The sequence below is a fragment of the Macrobrachium nipponense genome, chromosome 27 (assembly GCF_015104395.2).
Source record: "Macrobrachium nipponense isolate FS-2020 chromosome 27, ASM1510439v2, whole genome shotgun sequence".
NCBI classification, from domain to species: domain Eukaryota; kingdom Metazoa; phylum Arthropoda; class Malacostraca; order Decapoda; family Palaemonidae; genus Macrobrachium; species Macrobrachium nipponense.
In genome coordinates, this window is record NC_087216.1 from 18,644,548 (window position 1) to 18,662,696 (window position 18,149).

An 18,149-nucleotide genomic window follows, 5' to 3' on the forward strand; every position below is an offset into this window, starting at 1 on the left:
AATTCGGATAATTTTCTTGAATGTAAGTCAGGCTGGGTTTCTTCTAATGATTGTGTTAAGATGAGCGAATCCATTATTTTTAAAGACAATATTATATCACTGATATATATATATATATATATATAATATAATATATATATAATATATATATTATATATAATTATATATGTATATATTATATATATGTATAAATTAGATATGTTCTTGGAAAATAGTGGGTCCCCTTATCCCGACATGATTCGATGTATAAAATGAGTTTCTGTTATCTGTTAAGTAACAAGATTTGATAAATAATTCATTTCAATGCAACTCCGGGAAGGTGGAAGACATGGGAAAACTTGCATACTGACAACTACCTGTTGCGCGCTGATTACGTCATAGTTCTGTCCCTCCCATAATGCAGAATGTCATATTTCAATAACAATTTAATATTTAATACATATGAAATAGGTGTAAGCGTTAGATATTGTAAAGACTATGTTCTGTTTACATTCATAATCTTGACTAGGCCTGATTTTCCAATGTTATGGAGTCTTAATCGAACTAGTTGACGGAGGGAGAGACCTTGGCGGCGGGATATGTGACGTCATCGGCCAGCTGTTCTTGTTGTTGTGGGAATGGTTGTTGGAACGCTCTGCCTCCGTTCTAAAAATAGACATCGAATTTACGGTAAGTGAGCATTTCGAGAGTGACTTTCTGGGCAGGAGGTTGGGGAACCGTGTCGGCTGTTGCCGTTACGTACATCCGGCACCGGCTGGAAATGCTCGATCGGCGGATAAGAAGGCGGTTTCTGTCTGCTGCGAAGGTTGATGGGGAGATGCAGTTACAGAAGTAGTAGTAGTAGAGAGCCATGCGCCGATTTTATTGTATATTTCGAGGAATAAATTGGGATCTTTAGGACGGCGCTCCTTGACTCTATTCGAAAGGACACGGCGCTAATCCAGCGCCGCGTTGCGTACACCTGTAACCGAGTGACTCAATAGGCCTAATTTTATTTGACGTGTGATGTGGGGTGGAATGTCATTGGCAAGTCTATAGATTGCAGTGGCATGCGTTGTTAGCTGGACTAGATTGCAGTAGTTGGCAAGTCAGTAGAATGCATGGGTGTATTACTATTATATCGCAATGTAATGCGTGGTTGGCTAGCCTAGACTGCAGTTGTTGGCAAGTCGGTAGAATGTACCTAATGGAATGTGTGAATGGCAGTCTAGATTGCAGTTGTTGGCAAGTCGGTATAATACAATCGAGTGCGTGATTGGCAAGTATTGAATTGCAGTTGTTAGCAAGTCGGTAGAATGCAATGGAATGCGTGATTGACAAGTCTTAGATTTTAGTTGTCAGGTCTATAGAATGCAATGGAATGTGCGATTAGCAAGCCTAGATTGCAGTCGTTGGCAAGTTGGCTTAATGCTACGGAATGCGTGATTGGCAAGTCTTAGATTGTACTTGTCAAGTCTATAGATTGCAATGGAACGCGTGATTGGCAAGTGGAAATTGGCATGCGTGGTCGGTGTGGCCCTGGAAGCAATTAGGGGGATGGCACTGTGGGCATTGAATCTCATATTTACGGAGGTGCTGACTCATTCTTGCTTAAGGGGAATGGTGATTCAAACAAGCTCTCTCTCTCTCTCTCTCTCTCTCTCTCTCTCTCTCTCTCTCTCTCTCTCTCTCTCTCTGCGTAGTGATTGATTGCTTGTTATTTCGATTTATTTCGCCAGTGAGTAATTAATTATTGCACTTAATCAGAAACGATCCTGTTTAACTTAATGAAATAGGCCTATTGAAAGACGACAGATATTCAAGAATAAAAACGAAAATATTACGTGACATTAAGCAACGCCATGCGTGAGAGATTTTAGTGCCAATGGCAGTGTCTTCACATTTAGGCTTATAACTCATACATATCCATAGAATGATATTGTTACCTGATATGGTGTTTCGAAATGAGGTTTGATTTCACCCGGTTGATTTAGACGCTTATTGTTTTTTTAGAATGGAAATTAGTAAGTGGAAATTGGGTTAAACTAACGTGGAATGCACGATAGCTTCGTCTCGCTCTGTTCCGTAGGCTTATATTTGGTGGATGACAGTGCTCTCGCTGTCACATGGCTAATTAACACTGATAAGGGCACCAATCATGTCGTCTCGCGGTCCATGGCGTTACTAACGCACATGGTCTTAATATCGTTTCTTTGTCTAGTGGATAGACTTTAATATATTTGGTAGCATAATCCATTTAAGTTTCGTTTCACGTTTTATGTGTAACCAGTTCGAGTGGTAGAAACTAACGGAAGTTTCCCGTAGCATTGTCTAACCTGCTTTTATAACATAATGGTTCTTTTTTTACCATAAAGTCAGAAAAACTTGAAAAAGTGCGTCAGCGGATGGAAACTCTTGATTATGAGCTGTTGACTGCTTAATGGGTTGTCTGGTTGCAACATTCGGATGTTACCTTTCGCAGTTGCATGTGCATTTGGATGAGCAACATACGTAGAATACCATTTTTCGTATATATGTCAATTTATTTCTTAACAAAATAAATGATGTGCCAACAGGGCAAAACTGATGGCTTCCCGTAGTTCTGGCAAACGATAGGATTTAGCCTACGTGGTGTAGGCCAATGATAGCTCTAAACTTTTAACTGTTTCCAGGAAAGCCATTTTAGGAGTAATTCGTTACTAGAATATGGAATACACTATAACTCAACTGGCATGAGTTAATATATGTTTAAATTGAACTGATTAAATATACTGATGGGTAGAACGTATTAATTGTGAATTAGCCGGCATTACTCGGTCAAATGCATTTTTTTTCACTTGAGGATAATTGCTTGTTCACGGAAACCAATTGCTCGGCCTATGTGCCAAGTCACCACACGATGCTCGATGCTTAAATAAATAACCCATTAACAAGCAGGCGTGACTAGTTTTTACCAAAAATAAGGCTACGAAGTGTAATCTCTGCGGTAAAAAGAAAGAAAGAAAAAAAAAAAGTGTACTGCTCCTTCTATTAGTTACTTAGGGAGTCTAACCATTGAGGTTGTAATAGCGTTCGATTCCACACATTTGTATTAATCGATCCCCTAGTTTTATCATTTACTGTCTTTGGTTCTCCTGAATTCTTATGCCATTGATTTTACTTAATTCATTAGATATCGGGCCTATTTATTGATCATTAGCGTTTATACCCGGATTGCCTGTCGAGATTTGTTGCAAATATTTGTTAACCGAGACCGTCTCGGTTGGCTATACAAAGACCATGGTACAAAGACCATGGAGTAACAGAAATTAAATTAAATATTTTCCAAGCGTGTACTCTCTGGAGAGATATAAAAGCTGGTAACAATCAGAGCGTAAGAAATATCAAGGGAGATGAAGAGAAGCTATATATAATATGGAAGAAAACCTTTTTTGCTCTGTTCGAAGATACAACAAGAGAGAGGCCTAATGTAGTGCTTATACCGTGTTATATTAACGCGATTTTTGGGTAACTTGTGTTTTGTCTCTACAATATAATTTGACGAGCATGGTACTTATTGGCAGACTTGTATTTTTATACCTATTATTATTATTATTATTATTATTATTATTATTATTATTATTATTATTATTATTATTATTATTATTATTATTATTATTAAGTCTGATTGCACAAGCTCCCCTGGTATTATCCAGAAGAGCATGTACGATTATTGGTTTGAAAGAAAACGTTATATTCAAGGTGATGAGGGTGACCGCAGTATTTTTTGCTTGGTAAAGCGTTGCATTACGAATGTTTGTTTGTAGTATAGTTGTATTTTCGTTCGTTCTTTTTCGACAGTGTCCAAAGCTGAGAGTTTTATTGGCTGACCCAAAGGAGGTAAGCTGAATTTTGATCAGGGAGATTATGTTATTAGGCTTATTAACAATATGAATCACTTTGATGTGATACAAATTCTTAAAGGCATTATATATATATATATATATATATATATATATATATATATATATATATATATATATATATATATGATATGATATGTATGACTGGTAAAAATGTTCAGTAACAACAGAATTCCATCTAATAAAAGGAGCCCATAAAAACACCAAAATATAGAGAAAAAAGTACTATATTTCAGAGACTGCTGTCTCCCTCTTCAGGTAGATGAATGAGAAAAGTTTACAGAAAAGGTGGTATTTATACCAAGAGGTCCATCCACAGGCAAGCCAATTTAGGTCACCCCCCGCTGATAATCTTCCTTTAATCTTCTTAAGTGTTGGTTTGAATGAAAACCTTGTCGATCGTATCTGAAATCCATGCTCCTTTTGAGATGTTCATTACCTGCCTCTCTTTTTATTAAGGCAGATTCCATCATTTGACTCTTGTACCGGCAGTTGCTGCTATAAATTACACGTGACAAATTCCAGTTTATTCTATGGTTATGTTCATTTATATGGTTGAAAATAGCCGAGTTCTGTTGTCCATACCTAACTGACCGTTTGTGTTGTATTAATCTCTGGGGAAGTGATTTACCTTGAAATCCGATGGTAAGATTGGTCACAGTCCTGGCATGTGGGATTTCGTATACCCCAGAGTCCTTGGGAGATGTCTTTTGTTGGACGTTAATCAGGGATTTGGCTAAGGTGTTTGGGTAAATAAATACAAAAGGGTTAGATTTTCCGAGGGGTGGGTTACTCTCTTAATCGTGTCCAGGTGGGGAATTTTTATTTTATTGTTGGGTGTATCTCTGGTCTTGTCTTTAGGGGGTCGGTAGAAAATTACGTTTGCTTTGTGAATTGCTTTCTCAATTATATGGTCAGGATACTTTAAAGACGAAAGTTGCTTGCGAATTAGTTCAAATTCTTTTTCCAGGAATTCTGGGGAACAAATTCGTAAGGCTCTTAAGAACAGGTTGCTAGCTACACCTATCTTGATAGTAATGTCGTGATAGCTAAAGTAGTGAATGTATGAAAGTGAGAACGTTGGTTTTCTGTATATGGTAAATTTGTATTCTGTCGTATCTCTGATTATTGAAACATTAAGAAAAGGAATTTTGTTGTCTGTTTCCCATTCAACTTTAAATTTGATGCTGGGCACTAATGCGTTTAATTTCGAGAGGAATTCATTAAAATTGCCCCACCTATTATCCCTAAATGTTAGGATATCATCCACATATCTCATCCACAGCATGTTTTTGGGTTTTATTGCATTTATTACTGTAGTTTCAAAGTATTCCATGTACAGATTGGCTAGAACAGGACTTAAAGGACTACCCATACTACACCCGAATTTTTGCTTGTAGAATGATTCCCCGAATGAAAATACGTTATTAGATGTACATAATTCAACTCGCTTTATTATTTTGTCAAGCGCCAATGGGAAATGATCTGGATAGGGGGATAATTTTACGTTGTGAAGTGGTATATGTGCTTCTTTGAATTTGTGACAAAATCTTCCGAATGTTTAATGTGACTGGGAGAAAAAGTGCCTAAATAAAAAACGGGGAAAAGGAGGCCAGCTAACCATTTAGAAATTTTGTAATTGAAAGCTCCGGCACATGAAACGATGGGTCTGAATGGAAGATTGTCTTTGTGAGTTTTGGGAAGGCCATAAAAGTAGGGTAATTTAGGATTAATTACTTTAAATTTCTCTAATAGTTCAATACTCTTTTTGTCATGGCCAATTAATCTTACTTTCCGAAAAATTCTGTGGGAACGTTTTGGAGGGGATTTTTCGTCAGTTTTTCGTAAGTGTTTGTGTCGCTAAGGAGCTGATTGATTTTGTCGAGGTAGAAGTCTTTGTCCATTATTAAGATTTTGCCGTCTTTGTCGGATCTACTTATTATAACATCTAACCTTTTTAGCGAGTGGATGGCTATCATGAATCTGCGGGGAACAGGATATTTCTTATGTAAGTCAGTTAAAGCATTTAGTAACAGTCTCTGAAATATAGTACTTTTTTCTCTATATTTTGGTGTTTTTATGGGCTCCTTTTATTATATATATATATATAATATAATATATATATATATATATATATATATATAATGCGATATATACATTGGGGAGTTTTGTAATTTTGCACTGGCGTTCATTTGACGTACTTTGGTGGTCACCTGTTCAAATACATGCCACGTCTAGATAAACTTCTTATTACCGTATGTACTTAGTATTTATGATTTGCCATTACTATTGCTTCTGTGAAACCTCTGAATTTTGTCTCCTGTTGCCATATTCAGTATGGGATGGATACCTTATTGTCTAGTTTATCGCTACGATTTGCCATTTTATTGTAGGGGTAAATTTGATTTCCTGGAATAGCTACTATTCACAATCGTGTGGGTTCTACTTCGTTATGGGTTTTTGGGCCTCTTGATTAAAAACAAGGCACTTTGCATTAATACCGTAGGAGAGAGAGAGAGAGAGAGAGAGAGAGAGAGAGAGAGAGAGAGGGTACCCTTTTAAAGTGCTGTTGACCATAATTACCTTAATCAAAGAGAGAGAGAGAACGAATATTGTTTTTTCATTCAGTATTACGTTTATCAGAGAGAGAGAGAGAGAGAGCACTAACTCTCGTTACTATCCATCTCTTTTTGTTGTAAATCATCAGTATGCAGCGTTACCACAACCTGCCTTTTCGACGGCGCGAGGTTACGCATCGTGGGGCAACGCAGATGACGCTTCTTCTGAACTCATCAGAGGAGTGTATAGTAATTCTTGCTTATTGTATGGTTGGTAATAGTTCTCTCTTTACCTTGTTATTTATTGGCTTTGAAAAGGTGCAATGTTTACGTTGTTGTAAATCTCTGCCGTTAGCGTTGATGACGTTATCGCTAGTGTAAATTACTTTCTTGTTGCTGTACGAATAATATAATTTAGTTGTCATATAATGCTTCACCACCGGTCTAAATTACACCTTGTGATGCAGAGAATGTACTTCTGAGATATTACATTGAATCATAAGGAACTACAGTTAGATTAGACCTATATTTAATTTGATTTTTTTTATATGCAATAATCCTTTGATGCTTTTTAAACTTAGGGTGACGTTGTTAGGGCAGGTTTTGTAGAGCAGCGGATATAAATTTTATAATGAAATCCAACAGCCCTAATATGAGTTTAACTTTGATAGCTCTCTCTCTCTCTCTCTCTCTCTCTCTCTCTCTCTCTCTCTCAAACCACAAAGCAGGCAGTAGGCCTATGTCGTAAAAGAGGAGAATTCCAAGCCCTACAGTAGTAGCAGCAGTAGATGGGTTTGTTTTACTGATTTCCAAAGAGCAGTTACGAGAAGAGGTGTCTTAGTGGGTGTAACGGGTTTGCTTGGGACATTGTTGGCAAGATAACGACCATTTTGACCTCCATTCCTAAACTGAACTCCCTATTTTCAGATTTTTATTTTGGTTTGTGTAAGCACATCTGTCACCCTCTCTGCTTGTTCTGAATTTGATATCAACGGCATGACAAGCATTTTGCAGCATTTACGAAGTCTGCAATAAAGTGAAGATGATTTAGATTGACTCCAACCAGCTATGCACAATTTTCCTTCAAATGACGGTGGTGGGTGTAGAATATGTCTGTGTTATCTCTGCTTTTATTTCTGAAATAATAGGCAACTGCATCAATAAATCCTGACGCAAGTGCAAGGTGATGTTTGGGTCATATTGACATCCATTGACTCGTATGAATTAATGTTTTGTGGCTTAAATTGTTCTGGCTTCGGCTCGGAGATATTTAAATTTCACATTTGGGTTACGTGTTCGCATGTATACATTTGAGAGAGAGAAGATCGCTCATCTACGCTCCTGCTGTTCTTCCCTATACTTAGATCACTGGGTCTGTGATCACTTCGCCTTAAATTGCGGTGCAATTTAGTCGATATATGATATTTTTTCCTTATTCCTGGATGTGGTTATTAGACTTACGTTCTTTATGGTCGACGGATCACCGAACGGAAATGCGTTCGTTTCTTACAATGCGAGTACAGTACGGCCTCTTATCCGTTGCAATTAGATAGGCGTCTGTGGAGGAGAGCGTGGTGATTCTCTTTTGAGTGTGATTCTCTTTTGAGTGGATGGGTAGGGGATACGGGTGTGGGAGGGTGTTAATTAAGTGGAGATTTTAATCTGTTAACAGTATATAGTTTGCCTGCGTTTCCAAAGCGTATAGTGGTTATATAAATATTTATTAAATAGGTTCCGTAGTCGATTTTGTGAAAGGATGTAATTGAAGGAAAAATGTGCTAATAAAAAGGGAAAGTCATTTTATGATAAAAATGTTTTAGAAAATAAAGGAACAGAATCAGAAAGTGAGAAAGGAACAGTCGACTTCCATCGTGTATTTCCTCTGATGTTAAAAAAACCAAAATATATATAATCAATTTTAGATATATATATATTTTTTTCTAAAGACAACCTCACCGACGTTCACGTAATGGTCATTCCAGTAAGAGAGTATATGGAGTATTGTGTTAGACGGACATTGGCGGTTGCAGCGGAGGGGACTAATCCCCTAGGGCTAGCAGCCTCATGCCACCATAGTTACTGAGAATCGGATTTTTTTTTTTTTTTTTTAACACGTTCTCACAATAAACCTCGATACGGAAATCGAGTTTATGAAGTAAGTAAACCTTGATACTTGAATTCAGTTTATATAGCAGCAGCAGTTCCCAGAATCATAATACTTCAGGAAGCCTAAACCGGATCTTCGAACTTCGTTCCTCATCTTCTCATTTTGTCTTCCGCATTTTCTCAGTTTATTTTCTCATTTTGTGTTCCTCATTTGCTCTTTTTCCTTCACATTTTCCTTCATCTTCTCATATTGTGATAATCATTTTTTCCTTTTATGTTCATCACCTTCTCATTTTGTTCGTAGAAGTGTATATATATATATATATATAGATATATATATATATATATATATATATATATATATATGTATATATATTGATGATTTCCATTCGTTATGGAAACCCAAACCTCTCAATGAAGTTCTGGAGACCCAAAAACACCCCAATAAGGGAAAATCACATAATATATGGGTGACAATACACGCAATGCCTCCAGCGTATCTTTTCAGAATAGACCGTGAGTGCTGGAAGATACAGAAAGGCCAATAACATTCTTTAGACGCAGACGAAATATATACTTCGCGTAGACTGTGAAGGTTTAGAGCTCTTGGTCTGTGATTTCTTATGTTACGTCACAGTCAAAGTATTATTTTGAGAGTTGGTCTTGGGACTAAGGGACCCGTGGTACTAAGAGTGAAATCGGAGTGTTATTATTTGATAGGTATACGAGCTGTTTTGGAAAGTTTGGTAGGGCAGAGTCCGGGGTCCACGTCAGACCTCTTACTCCGTTTAACCTTCTGTACATTGGAATTGGAATATGAAATTTAGTCCTAAAGCCAAGCGCTAGGACCTATTAGGTCATTCAGAACTTAGAATTATGTTGAAACAATGTTAGGAGATGTTGGAAAGTAAGCTGGAAGAAAGAGAATACGAAAGGAGATATAGTAAAAGGAATGAAATGGGTCGCCGCTAGGAGGCGAAGGGATTCTGCACAGAAACCTTAAGCAGTGTCTACAGTGCACCGTGTGAGGCACACTGAAGGCAGTACCTTCCTACGGGGCTTTTATACTTAACTACCAAGCAATTGACACCTTTCTTTACGCTAGGTGATCATGATTCAATTTTCTTTATAAAGTATCAGCGGTAAATAGATACAGGCTATATAGCCCTATTATTTCTTAAGTCAATGGATGGGTCTTTGCCTTCTCCGTGGATCCTCAGAAACAGGCGCCTGTGCACCAGCATTAACATATATACTATGTCAAAACTGAAACGTTCTTGATATGGTAGCAAACAGTTTGCCAGAGAGAAATTTGTCAACTAATTTCATATATCATCAAATTTATGGGAAATAAATTCTTTTCTTATCGCCTCTATCTTCCTCCGTTCAGTTTTCATCTTACTGACTACATAAAAGGGGCAAGTTTCCTCGCTGGCATAAGGCCATTATGGTGAAAAAATATTATTCTTCTCTTTGTTGGTGATTATGTCAGGTTGTGGTTTTTCACCAGTTTCGTTCAGGGGAGATGATAATAAGTGCTGTGACCACTTGCCCCGCTCCCCCCTTCCCCTTGCACATTCCTGTAGAAGTGGGTTTGTATGGAAGACGACACTTAAGTGTTGATCAGAAAGGGGTGAAAGGTATCCATTCCTCAGCCCCTTGGCGTATGTAAGCATTGTTTAATCCCAGGCTCTTGGCTGCCAACGTTCTGGACGCTTTACGTGAGGGTCGGTAGCTGGTGGTGGTTCTCTCTCTCTCTCTCTCTCTCTCTCTCTCTCTCTCTCTCTCTCTCTCTCTCTCTCATTTTGGGCTTTATTGTTTTAATTAAAACTTCTATTTGTTCATACACGAAACAAACCTTCGGTCTTAACATTAGTTTACTAGCGCCAAGCTGGAAACCGGTTAGAATTAAAATTACACTTGTGAGAATCCAGGGACTAATGGCATCTATACCAGGTCACGGGGCATGTATACCCAGAATGCCCACGGCTACCTGTGACCCATCAGTTATTTTCCTACCGCCTTTAAGATAAGACGTGTTACTGTCTATCTCATTTAAAGCCGGTTTTTCAGTTTGCCCGTTCTTTATCCATTTCATTTTTTTTATTTTTCATTTTTGCCTCAACATCGGGATCGTCTACCGCTTTCGAAGAGGAGACAAAGGAAATGCCCAGATCAGTGGCTTCCCTTGTTCTAGGTTCCTAACCTCGGTTGGTCGACGGATCCTCATCCAACGTGTAGTATGGTGCAGGGAAAAAACGTATGTACGATTACTAATCCGTGTTCTGTTTGTCGCGGTTGGTCGGTGGAACAGTGGAAGAAGTTCTATGGGAAAAGCCAATACAAAAGAAAGGGGGTGACGCCATCTTTGGATGACCAAATCTTACCGGCTTCTTTTGTATCGGTAATAAACCAGGCTGCTCCATATGTTTCTCCACCTGCTTTTGAATTGTCTCATACCCCTTCGGTTTCTCCTAGCGGTTCTGTATCGGAAACGTCAGGAGGGGCCTTGGGTAATTTTATGAATAATTTGCACTCTCCTTTGTTCCCAGCAAGTAGAGGGGGAGATCCGCCATCTTTGTTCCAGGCTCCTGCTACGCAAGCGCATAGGTTAGATGGTACGTGGTCAGCGCTAGGCCTACCAGGCGTACCAACCTTGGATGGTCTGCTTGCGCATTATATGACGTCACGGTTACCAGCAGGGTCCGGCAGCGCTGAATGTTCCTCATCCCCCGGGCTTGCAATTTATGGGATAATTAATGCCGCTGCTTCTCCATCCCACTCAGTATTTACAGCGATGCAGAACGTGGGAGGTAATTTGGCAGCAAACGTGCGGTTACCAGCAGAAACCTCTCAGTCTCTCCCTACGAGAGGGATGACGTCACAACATACGTCACACTCTGAGATGGCAGGCGTGATGACGTCACAGACCGATTCTCGGCCTTTTTCCGCTGCACCCAGACGCTAATACGCCTTCTGATCCGTCAATGCAAACTGTAATGCAGAAGTTACAGGATATAGAGGAGAGAATGAATAAGAGAGACAAAAGAAAAAGTGTGATTCGCCTTCTTCGTCTTCTTCCTCTAGTTCGGCGTCATCGCTAAGTCCGATAACGTCACGGCAGAGCGCCAGTCAAGCGTTGGAGGAGGATTCGGGAGTTCCTAGCGGATCCTCGGGCCAAGAGGAGAAGAATCAATTCTTTCTCTTCTTCGGACGGAGACTGTCATTTCCAAGTCAGCAAGAAGGTCGGAAAATCAGTGGCTATTAAGCACAAGGTTGCCAGACGAAGCCGTTCGCAAGAGTCCGAACAAGCGAGAGAGGTGACGGGCCGGCGAGCTAGCGGCCGAGGCGGAGTTTGCCAGTTCGGATCGCAAAAACTGCGATACCTCTGGTAAAATCGACGTTGGGCGGCGAAAAGGTGCAGCAGAGGATGGAATGCAGGTCCCCAGTTTCGCCCGTAAGGCCGTTCAAAATACGTACGAAGGACGATAAGGCTCCTATTAAAAGTACGAAAAATAGAGAGTTGGCAACCTCGGCGGATACGTTCGTGGAAGGCAGTGTCCGTCTGGATGAAGGCCGAGGCCGTGCTCGCCGACGCTCGAAAACGATGCCAATGCTAATAAAGACGAACTTACCTCTGTCTCAAGGGAGCCTTCATCTTGGAGATCTAGACGAGATTCTCGCTCTAGATCCGTGAGCAGAGAGAGAGTGAGACGTTCTCGTTCCCCTGCTGACTATCTGGGATCGAGCCAACAGCGGCCAGCAAAGATCAAAGAGGCCGCGGCCCGTAGGGGCAGGCGGCCGTGGAATTCCGGGCCGTCTGTCAGAAGATAGAGGCGAGACAACATTCTCGTGACGGAGAGTGGTACACTAGAGCCGGAGGAAGGAGAAAACCAAGAGTTTCTGGCCTCGTATGCAGAGGTTATTGATTTGATTCGTCAATTCAATAGCCTTTCGGAGAAGACAGAAACACCGGCCAGTATGCTTCCTCCTGGAATTGACATGGCGTTTGGACTAAAGAGGGATACCAAGGTGTCGTATGAATTGCCTTGTTCGAGTCATGCGGAATCGGTCTTGCAACACGTAAACGCAAAGATGCAGGGAGGGATAATTCCTTAAGATAATAGATCATTTAAATTTATTCCCCCTCCAATGATAAAGCAAAGGAAATATTATACGACACCGAAGGTCCCTTTTGCTGTCTAGGACAATGAACCCTAATGTTGTAAGGTTAAGGCCTGATTAACCTTGGATCAGGTTAAAATGGAGTGCCCTTCGATGACGTACCAAGAGGCTGCCACGTTAGAAGCACGCTTCTTCTGTCTTTCAGGCTGCGTCCTGGTTAGACCTTTGGTCAACAGCAGTGGCGAAAATTGCATCCTCGAAGCAACAAGGAAAGTAGTAGATGAACCATTGTTCATTAGATTACTACAGTCAGGGTCCAAGGCGATTGCGTACCTGACAAACGTAAGTGCCAATGTTTGGGGAAATATCCTGCTAATGAGGAGAGATGCAGCATTGGCTAGACTAAGCCGCAATGTGGATTTGGATTCCCTGTTAGCAATGAGGAATGGGGATGATCTTGGAATCGCAACTACGTTGCCAGAGGTCATACTGGAAGAAGCGATAGATAGAAGAAGGATGGACACTAACGATAGGTTGGTGCAACAGGCAGTTAGGAAAACCTCTAACAGTCAAACTATTCTTTGGAGGGAAACAAGACAACAGCAGATGTCTCGAAAGAAACCCAGTGAGACATAGCATCCCTAATAGAGTCACAAGACCCTCTTCCCCAAAGAGGATAACTCATCGGCCACCCTTTCACAATAGAAACAACAGAGGAAGGGGCAATAGGGGAAGGGGGAGAGGCTCAAGAAAGATAGGATGGGCGCCTCCCATCACTCGGCCACACCAGTGGGGGGTTGCCTGGCAAATCACTGGAAGGTGGCAGGAACTAGGGGCAGAGCAGTGGGTGGTGGATGTTCTCAGGATCGGGTATTTGATTCCGTTCGAGGTAACCCCGCCCCTGACAGATCAACCATTACCCCACGTCACTTATGCCCACAAATCTCAGAAGGCCACTATTCTGCAGGACGAAGTGAAGAAGATGATGGAAAAAGGAGCTGTGCAACAAGTATGCAGTCCGACAAAAGGCTTCTACAGCAGGATTTTCCTGGTACCCAAAGCCAACGGGGAGGAGGACAGTAATAGACCTGTCACGCTGAATCTGTTTTTTATAAGGAAAACCAGTTTCAAGATGGAAACTCCGAAAACAAGGTTCTACCAAGCAGTCAGAATCGGAGACTTTATGCTGACAGTCGATCTAAAGGACGCATACTTTCAGATACCAGTCCATCAGTCCTTCAAGGAAATTTCTCCGCTTCAGTCTTGCAGGGAAAGCTTTCGAGTTCAAGGTCCTGTGCTTCGGATTGACAACGTTCTCCTCAAGTTTTTACAAGAGTGTTCACCCCTCGTGTCGGCGTGGGCGCACGCTCAGGGGATCAGGCTGATAAGATATCTGGACGATTGGCTGGTGATAGCAAAGTCCAGGGAGAAATTACTCAGGGACAGGGCGGCCCTCCTGCAGCTTTGTCACAGCCTAGGTATTGTGGTGAATCAGCAGAAGTCGCAGCTGGATCCAAGTCAACGTTTGGAATATCGGGGAATGGTGATAGACACAACACAAGCCAAAGTATTCCCGACAGACCAAAGAGTACAGAAATGCAAACAAGTGGTGAATGCCTTTCTGGGAAAGCAAGAGAACACAGCCAGCAAGACAGTGGCAGGTGGTGCTGGGAATCCAAACCTCCCTGGAGAAGCTAGTACCACCACAAGAAGGCTACACCTTCGGTCCCTACAATGGAGGATGAGGAGTTTTGGTCACCAACAGTAGATCACCCGTACGAGCAAATTCCCTTGTCGGCAGAAGTGAGGAAAGACTTGCTGTGGTGGGTGGACGACGACAATCTGACAGTGGGTGTCCCCCTTCAACAATCCTCCCCAGACCTCTTGCTGTTCTCCGGATGCGTCACTAGAAGGCTGGGGAGCCCATATGGAGGAGTTTGATGGTGTCAGCAAAATGGAGTTGCAAGGACAGAGAACTCCATATAACGTGCTGGTAGTTTGAAAGCAGCTTTCCTGGCGGCTCTACAAGAATTCAGGGAGAGAGTAAATGGGACACTCGGTGGTATTGATGTCAGACAACACCACAGTAGTAGCTTATATAAACAAGCAAGGAGGCCTAGTTTCTCGGCAGTTACATGTGATGACAGTTCAACTTCACCAGTGGGCTATAGAAGACTGGTATACATCAAGGCCAGGTATATTCCGGAAAAAGAAACATAGTGGCCGACAAGTTGAGCCGCAGGGATCAGATTCTGGGAACGGAGTGGTCCCTACACCAAACAGGTAGTGGACAGGATGCTCATGTTGTGGGAAGGACCGATCATAGACCTATTCGCAACCAGTACATCAAAAAGTTTGGAAGTGTATTGTTCAGTAGTCCCGGACGCAGAGGCAGCAGCAGAAGATGCGCTACAACACCCCTGGGACAATCTGGACGTGTACGCATTTCCTCCATTTTGTCTAATCCGTCAGGTTCTGAACAGGGTAATGCGGTCTCAGAACCTACTGGAACTCCTAGTAGATGTGCCAAGAGAGTTACCTCCATGGAGCAACCTTCTGTGTCAGGCCTCACGTGGAGAGGTACCACCAGTCGGTGAACGTCCCTATCGTCTTCCACGGGTGGAGACTGTCAAGTATCTCCTCCGAGAGCGAGGGTTTTCGCAGAAAGCAGCAACTCAGATGGCAGGTAATATCAGAAAATCATCTGCGACAGTATACCAAGGGAAGTGGTCAGCATACTGTGATTGGTGTCGTAGGGGGAACGTGTCTCCACTCGGTACCACTATTCAGCAGTTAGCAGACTTTCTGATATCTCAGAACAGAAAACATATGTCTGTATCTGCAGTGAAGGGGTACAGGGCTGCTCTAGCCTCAGTCTTACGAATGAAAGGAGTGGACATATCGTCTTCATGGGAGTTGGCCATGCTGATGAGGAGCTTTGAACCAGTCATGCCCACCAAAGGAGCTAAAAAGCCCCAGATTGGGATCTGACCAAGGTACTGAGTAGTCTGACAAAACCCCCTTACGAAAACCACTAAGGCAGTCCACGGATAGGAGCCTGACCCTGAAGACAGTCTTCTTATTGGCCCTGGCTTCAACCAAAAAGGGTGGGTGGGGGAGCTACATGGCCTCTCATATCTCATAAAGCACTCGAGAGGTTGGAGATCAATGGTGTGTGAGTTTGTCCAGAGTTCGTGGCAAAGACCCAAAATCCAACAATAGTAGACGGCAGATTCGACTACCTTTACCATACCTTCCTTGGCAGACTTTGTAGACAACGACAAAGCTGAAATGCTGCCCTGTGCCCCGTCAGGGCACTAAGGGAGTACTTAAAGAGAACAAGGCACCTCAGCCGGGGTGCCAGAGGTTGTTCGTAAGTACAGGACGGAACAAGAAGGAAGTGTCCAAGAATACAATATCATTTTGGCTAAGGGAGACAATCAGAAATGCTTATACTGCAGAAGACAGAGGGTTCAGATAGCCAGGTGGGAGCTAGAGCTCATGACATCAGGGGTGTGAGTGCTTCCCTGGCATTTAAGAAGGACATGTCTGTGGATAAAATTCTGAAAGCTGGCGTGTGGAAGCGCAAACAAACAACTTTCACCTCATTTTATTTGAAAGATGTTGCCCATAGATCCTTGGACACCTTTTCCTTGGTCCAGTGGTGGCGGCCCAACAAGTGATATAGTTCATCCAGTGCCCCTGGCGGGTCAGTTTGCGTCTAGTCTAAGATGAAGGTATGAAAGTAGAATGAATGGGATGACTGGTCTTTTTTCTTTACTACTTCTTACTACTCCTTTAACTACGGGGCAGTATGAAGGAGAGTACCGTCATGTGCTGGAACGGACTAGATGCAGGTGAGATGGTCAGCCATACTGTGAAGCTATCTTAGCTGATGATATACTTTTCAGTAGCAACACACCCCTCTGGATAATAAGGAAAGAGGGGTTGAAGGTGGATCCAGTCGGCAAGGGACAAGAGTAAACAGTAGAATGGTATCTACAACCCAGTGGGAGGAAACCAATAGATCCGCTTATTATCTTTGGTCCTAGGTTCATTGTCCATTCTCTAGAATTTCCCTATATATTCGGAAATGGATAAGTGGCAAACTTCCAGTCAGTTGTAGAGACTTACCTCCCTCCAATAGTAAGTCTATCCTAATGTTAAGACCGAAAGATTTGTTTCGTGTATGAACAAATACCAAATTTGTAACTAATTTGTATTTTTCATAACTAAACAAACCTGAGGGTCTTAACAGTTAAAGGCCCACCTCGAACCACCCCTCTAGCAGTCTAAACTGGGTTAGAAATATAACTGATGGGTCACAGGTAAGCCGTGGGCATTCTGGGTATACATGCCCCGTGACCTGGTATAGATGCCATAGTCCCCTGGATCTCACAAGTGTAATTTTAATTCTACGGTTTTCCAGCTTGGCGCTAGTAAATCCTAATGTTAAGACCTCAGGTTTGTTAGTTATGAAAAATACAAATTAGTTACAAATTTGGTATTTTGTTTTAATCAAAACACTGGTTTTTTTTTTATCAAGACACTCGTCTTACGTTGTTTTCATCAGAATACTCTCGTTTTATTTTGTTTTATCCAAAACACTTGTCTTATTTTCTTTTAATAAAAAAAACTTCTTTGTTTTGTTTTAATTAAAGCACTCTCTTTTTGTGTGTTTTAATCAAAACACTCCTTTTATTTGATCGAACGCTCTCGTTTCGTTTTGTTTTCCAAAACACTCGTTTTATTTTAATGAAAACCCGTTTTATTTTGTTATGTTTTATTGAAAGCACTCTGTTTTGATTTTGCATCAACCGAAGCGACCTCGTTATATTTTGTTTTAGGCAAAACACTCGTTTTGTTTTGTTTCAATTAAAACACTCATTTTATTTGTATAGAAACTTTTAGTTTCGATTAAAACGCTCTCCTTCGATTTTGTTTGTTGTATTTTGGTTTAACCAAAACACATTTTTATTTTGCTTTAATCAAAACACATGTTTTTATTTTGGTTTGATCAAGACACTCCTCCCGTCATGTTTTGTGTTGATCAAAACACTCTTATTGATTTTGTTTTAATCAAAATACTTATTTGATTTTGTTTTAATGAAAAAACTTGTTGTATTTTGTTTAATCAAAATACTTATTTGATTTTGTTTTAATCAAAATACTTATTTGATTTTGTTTAATGAAAAAACTTGTTGTATTTTGTTTTAATCAAATCATCCTCTTACGTTACTGGAATGAGATGAGAATTCTTGAGTCCTAGAGAGAGAGAGAGAGAGAGAGAGAGAGAGAGAGAGAGAGAGAGAGAGAGAGAGAGAGAGAAACGCACAGCTATGACAATCATTCCGTCGAAGTGGTCACCGAGGTACCAAGGTAACTTGAGAAGATATTGAGGCCTTCGGTAGTGTCGTGTTTGCGGCCAGGGGCTGCCGGTATGTCCGCCTTTATTGCACATTGTTTATTTTTGAGGGTT

At 41.2% G+C, this 18,149-nt stretch overlaps 1 protein-coding gene across 6 annotated transcripts in view; it reads left to right on the forward strand.

The window, feature by feature from the left end:
* The first annotated feature begins 549 nt into the window (after positions 1–549).
* Positions 550–18,149, forward strand: part of LOC135200885 (myocyte-specific enhancer factor 2-like) — a 696,318-nt gene continuing 678,718 nt past the window's right edge. For 2 of the 6 annotated variants that reach the window (XM_064229610.1, XM_064229608.1), the window contains exon 1: positions 555–669. The gene's annotated coding sequence lies outside the window, so the exon portion shown is untranslated. Of the gene's footprint in view, positions 670–18,149 lie in introns of all 6 variants that reach the window. The other 4 variants (XR_010311386.1, XM_064229613.1, XM_064229622.1 and 1 more) reach the window with 4 other exon arrangements.